Raw genomic sequence first — 5913 nt, forward strand, 5'->3', positions numbered from 1 at the left:
CACACACACACACACACACACACACACACACACACACACAAAACGTTATTGAGATACTGATGCAGCTGTTTTTTTAATGAAGTCTTAGTGTTGCCATTGCTTTTAATCATCACCACACATTCATCAGATCTCCTCCTCCTCCTCCTCCTCCTCCTCCTCCTCCTCCTCCTCCTCCTCCTTCAGTTGAGCCCGCATTGAAGGGAGGATTCAGCAACCTTATTGAATGGATGTGAAATAGCGGTGAAGTGTTTGAAAATAGCTCTGAATGCATCAGAAATAACAACGCACTGCACAGAAATTACGCTATGAGGGACACGTGATGTTTGTGGTGATTGAACTCCATCTTGAGGGAATGTGAAATTAAGGTGTCAAATAGAGCATTAGTGAAAGGCTTACAGAATTATGCTGGACGTGTCGGATAATAACATCGAGAGGCTCATAATTTTTATACTGTGGGTTTTCTATGAAGTTCAGAGATAATCGTGGCTGCGTACAGACTGATAAGGAAAAAGGAAGAGCTGGGTGGATTTGGCCTGTGAAGTCCACCAAGGGAGCGTCCGCCAGACCGCAGCTTGTTTACATTGGTGGTTCGCCGCGTGGGTTTACGGCCGTTCATAGGGTCTAGTCTGGACTCCCCGCCCCGCCCCTCCGCAGCCGCGTGGGTGTGTTTTGACGCGCCACACCCCCTGGCGGTGTCACCCCATTCCCTTCCCACCACCACCCTGGTACTGTGCCCCGTCGTACGCCGCAGTCTGTGTCACCAAGCTCTGAGATGCTCCCCATCCGCCGCAGTGATCCCCTCTCCCCTGATAACGATAAATATGGCGTCATCCCGCGGGGCAGCCAATGGGGGCGCGGCTCGTTACGTCATAGTAACATGTGACCAATCGCGCGCTTCCAGTGGTGACCAGTGCGGCGGGAGAGGGAGAGAGAGAGAGTGAGTCGGCCCGCTGGGTGGCTGGAGATCCTGAGCACTCTGGGCGGCTTTTCAGTGTTGTGAGAGCTGCCGCGGGTGAGTGAGTGCTGCTCGGGTGCGGGCCTGTGACGGTGCGTGCTCCGGAAAATCCATAGCATTAGTATCGGCGGTGCGTCGGGGAGGAGCGACGGAGGCGACCCCCGAGTAGCACCAGACGGGCGATCAATGCGTCCCGGCGGCTGTGGTGGCGGCGTGCCCTGGTCTGGCCCCGGGTGACACTGTAGCGGCGATCCGGGTGGCGGCGCGGGTGTGCGTGTTCCTGTGTGTTTAGTGAATACTTCAGCAAGGCGACTCCTGCAGTGCCGTGGCAGAAGCTTTTCAGTGCACCTCATGTGTGAACCCTTGAAATGTGTCGACTTGTTACCAAGTGTACACGATCGATGTGCTCTTAGCGTGTGCTGGATGTTGCTAGGGTCGGCGGCGCGTGTCTGTGTGTGCATTATTATGTATACGTGCTTATGTTTGTGTACATTATATGAAAGAATTGGTGCATTACAGTGATGGAGGTGGTGATTATGTGGAGTGTGTCTTGACGCCAGTTTAAGTGGTGGTGGTGGTGACATGACGTAACACTGGAGGGAGAGTGATAGTGCAAGCTTCCTGTCACTGATAACGCTGTCCCGCCTGAACCTTGCCTCTACCAACAAGTGTTATTACTACTACTACTACTACTACTACTACTACGATGCATCATTCTGTGTGACAGTTTTCAATCCCGTCATGTCATTTCAGTAGTGTGTTCTGCATTCCTCTCATCTCAAGGTGTTAGTGTGTGATTTTCAGGTTACAACACGGTCATTTTACTCTCCCCCTCCCAACGCCTCTTTTCCTGCCTCGCCCCCTCTGCCACTCCCACCTCTTCCTTATCCCAACCCTATTGCTGTCCTGCCCCGTCCCGGCCTTACACAGGGATGTGGTGGTGTTGCGCCACAATGCCGTGTGGAAAGTCCGCCTTCTGGTCCTCCGGTGAATCAGCCCCCAGAGAGGACACACACACACACACACACACACACACACACACACACACACACACACACACACACACACACACACACACACACAGCTTCCCTTTTCTTTACTCATAACATGCAGAAACTAACAAAGTAACACACACACACACACACACACACACACACACACACACACACACACACACACACACACACACACACACACACACACACACACACAGCTTTCCTTTTCTTTACTCATAACATCCAGAAACACACACACACACACACACACACACACACACACACACACACACACACACACACACACACACACACACACACACACACACACACACTTTTCCCATTTCAACTTCTTGGAATACACATGGTTTCCTAGTGTTGTTATTTGTTATTTTGAAGAAAAAAAGTGTCGATATTCTTGTAACCATGTGTGTGTGTGTGTGTGTGTGTGTGTGTGTGTGTGTGTGTGTGTGTGTGATCAGCAATACCTGGTCATCATTACAGGTGTTACGGGCACTACCAACACCTGCCTAACTGACTCAGGAGTGCCGAGAGAGAGAGAGAGAGAGAGAGAGAGAGAGAGAGAGAGAGAGAGAGAGAGAGAGAGAGAGAGAGAGAGAGAGGATGGGGGGGGGAGAAGGCGCCATTACATTCCTCAGCCTTCAGTATTCTGGCCGCCTTTCTGACCCTGACTCACCTTCCTGCTCTTCCTCTCATTGTTATTTCTTTACACCACAATCCTCTCCTCCTCTTCCTCCTCCTCCTCCTCCTCCTCTTCCTCCTCCTCCTCCTCCTCCTCCTCCTCCTCCTCCTCCTCCTCCTCCTCCTCCTGGCATTCTCCCTCCGTTTTTTATGAGGTGGCTTGTCCCTTCCGCTCGGACTCTCTCTTCGGGGCTCGGTTGATGCGACGAAAGGGAAATGTAGGACTTAGTTATACCTTTCGACCTTGAGAGAGAGAGAGAGAGAGAGAGAGAGAGAGAGAGAGAGAGAGAGAGAGAGAGAATGCAATTAGGGACATGATAGGTAAGGAAAGTAGAGGAGGAGTAGGATATGGAGTACTTAGTAACGCTGCCCTCCTCCTCCTCCTCCTCCTCCTCCTCCTCCTCCTCCTCCTCCTCCTCCTCCTCCTCCTTCTCCTTCTCCTCCTCCTCCCTAAGCTTCTCGTACCTTTCTACCCAAGCCTCCCCCCGCCCCGTCCCTAGCATCGCCCCAGCCCTTACCCCTTTCCACTCCACCTCCCCCCGCCCCACCCCAAGCATCACCCGCTAACAGCACGCACGTAAAACCTTCCCCTGAACCCGTAACCACGACCTTGGTGGAGTAGGCAGGTGACCCAGCAGGTACTTCCCGCCACCGACTCACCTGTGCAGACGCCCTCACGTGACACAGGTGAAGGGAGAAGGTGCAGACTGCAAGGAATGGAAATGACCAGTGAAAGGATGTTAGGAGGAAGAATAAGGAATGGAGTATTGGGAGTAGGACTGAGGGAGTGAAAGAAGGTAATGGAGAATGTACAAGTGTTGGGAATAGGAATAAGGAATGAAAAGAAGGATAAAGGGGAGGAATAGAGAGTGAATGAGTAATGAGGAATGAAGGAGGGTTAGGTGTAGGAATGAGAAATGAAAGGGATCATGAGGAATGGAGTGTTGGGATTAGGAATGAGGAATTAAAGGGATGCTTTGAGGAGGGTCAGGAATGAAGAAGTGTTGGGAATAGCAATGGAGACTGAAAGAGATGCTATGAGGAGAGACAGGTAGGAATGAAGGAGTGTTGGGAGCAGGAATAGGGAATGAAAGGGATGATGTGAAGAGTAAGAATGAAGAAAACACATCATGAAATCTTGAAGGAAAATATAGAAGTGTCAGAATGTAATGTATCTCGTGCATATATCGTGTTGGACTTACATATTTGATGAGGTTTAATGGTTAAGGAAAAGATTAATTTGAGAATAGAAGGAGAATATAGACACAGCATGAGAGATGAAAGAGAAGAGTTAAAAAGCGTGCAAATACACCGTAAGCCGTAGTATTGTATAGACGATGAAGAGCAAGAAGTGAAGCAATAGAATAAATAGTAAATTAATATCTAAACAAACACACAGAGAAGTAAAGCTGCAGTATTGTAAACCGTGAAGAGGAAATGGTGGGGAGAGAATGATGCGAAAACAAATATACGTAAACACTCGGTAACGTATTGCACGGGGAAGGAGAGAGGTAGAAAAAAACAAATAGAAAAAAAAGTTAACGAAATATTCCGCAGAGCAAGGAGAGTCCGAGTGAGAGGACACGTTATGCAAACAAGGCAGGAGGCGAGGTAGATTAATTAAGGGAGTGAGACCAACAGACAGATAGAAAGCAGAACAGTAAACATGATACGCTTAATGAACCACTCATATAATGGCATGGAGAGTTAAACATGAAGAAGAAAAAGAAAAAGAAAATCAAGGTGGCAGAGAGAGAGAGAGAGAATCATAAATTTATCAATCACACCTATGTCTGCTTCTTCGTCTGCATCTGTACAACGTTCCCTCTGAGTGCCTCCTCCTCCTCCTCCTCCTCCTCCTCCTCCTCCTCCTCCTCCTCCTCCTCCTCCTCCTCCTCCTCCTCCTCCTCCAGTACGGTCCTGCTATATCTCGATCCGGTTGTGGAGTGGTCATTAGAGTAAGGTGCATCGGGCAGAAGGAGGAGGAGGAGGAGGAGTCCCTACACCCTGATCCGGGTTGGCCAGGCGCGGCGAGGGATGGAGGGATCGGGTCGAGGAAGATAGGTTTCAAGTTAGGTATGCCGAGAGAGAGAGAGAGAGAGAGAGAGAGAGAGAGAGAGAGAGAGAGAGAGAGAGAGAGAGAGAGAGAGAGAGAGAGAGAGATTAGGGGGAGTGTTATTTGACAAGCTGCTTCTCGAGATAAAGATATCATAAAGGACGTGAAAGTGACGCGTTATTATTTGCTGAGAGAGAGAGAGAGAGAGAGAGAGAGAGAGAGAGAGAGAGAGAGAGAGAGAGAGAGAGAGAGAGAGAGAGAGAGAGAGAGAGAGAGAGGAGCATGCATTTCTCCGTTTTCAGGAAGTCATTATAGCAACAATAACCTATTTTTAGAAAGAGGAAACACTAATTAATTGGCCGGGAGGTGTAGGTGTGGAAGCGGAGGAAATACCCGTCAGGTGTGCTGGGGGGGGGGGAAGTGATGACGCTGGTGGAGAAATGAGGAAACGTTTGCAGGTGTGGAAGCAGGAAAAGGGGCAGCAAGAGGAGCAGGAGAAGGAGGAGGAACGTTTTATTCTCTCCGGCGGGGGTAAACTGAAAGTATAATCAGGAAATATCAAGAGGAGGAAGGACAGGAACGTTTTAATAAGAATTGGTCGGATGATTAAGAAGTAAAAAGGAGCAAGATAAGAAAACGTTTTTTAGAGAAATGAAAAAAAAAAAAGTAGAAAGACAGAAAGGAGGAGAAAGACCAGCATTTTGTAAGAACTTCAACTACAATAAAAGAATAAGATGATGATGATAAGATATAAAGTAAAGTGAAGTAAAATCAACGAGTTGTAATAGTTGGAGAAGTAGAAGAAAAAAACGTTTTAAAGTACAAGAGCAGAAAGTGTAATGGAGAAGTACGAAGGAGGAGGAGAAAAGAGAGGCAAGAATTGACAGGTACGTTAAAGGAATAGTAATGAAGGAGCGAGTGGAGAGGGACAACCGCGTAATAAGGTCACCATGAGAGGGACGGGATGGAGAAGAGGTGGAGGATAAGGATGTGGAGGAGGAGGAGGAGGAGAAGGGCGGATGAGTAAGGACGAGTCTTGTATTCCGTCCTCGACCCCCGTCCCGCTTCATTCACTTCACGGAGTCTCGTAGGGGCTGCCGTGACCACCTGGGGCTGACAGCTGGCCGTTTTGTGGGCGCTCCTGAGTGCTTGCTGTAAGGGTGAACGAGAGGCGGGGGAGGAGGAGTGTGTGGGCGGGATCCTGG

At 49.2% G+C, this 5913-nt stretch overlaps 1 protein-coding gene across 5 annotated transcripts in view; it reads left to right on the top strand.

Moving 5' to 3' along the window:
* Nucleotides 1–864: 864 nt before the first annotated feature.
* Nucleotides 865–5913, top strand: part of LOC135104218 (probable serine/threonine-protein kinase kinX) — a 31119-nt gene continuing 26070 nt past the window's right edge. For 2 of the 5 annotated variants that reach the window (XR_010270330.1, XM_064011352.1), the window contains exon 1: nucleotides 906–1047. The gene's annotated coding sequence lies outside the window, so the exon portion shown is untranslated. Of the gene's footprint in view, nucleotides 1048–1098; nucleotides 1177–5913 lie in introns of those variants that run through there. The other 3 variants (XM_064011353.1, XM_064011355.1, XM_064011354.1) reach the window with 3 other exon arrangements.

This window comes from Scylla paramamosain, chromosome 10, assembly GCF_035594125.1.
Source record: "Scylla paramamosain isolate STU-SP2022 chromosome 10, ASM3559412v1, whole genome shotgun sequence".
NCBI classification, from domain to species: Eukaryota; Metazoa; Arthropoda; class Malacostraca; order Decapoda; family Portunidae; genus Scylla; species Scylla paramamosain.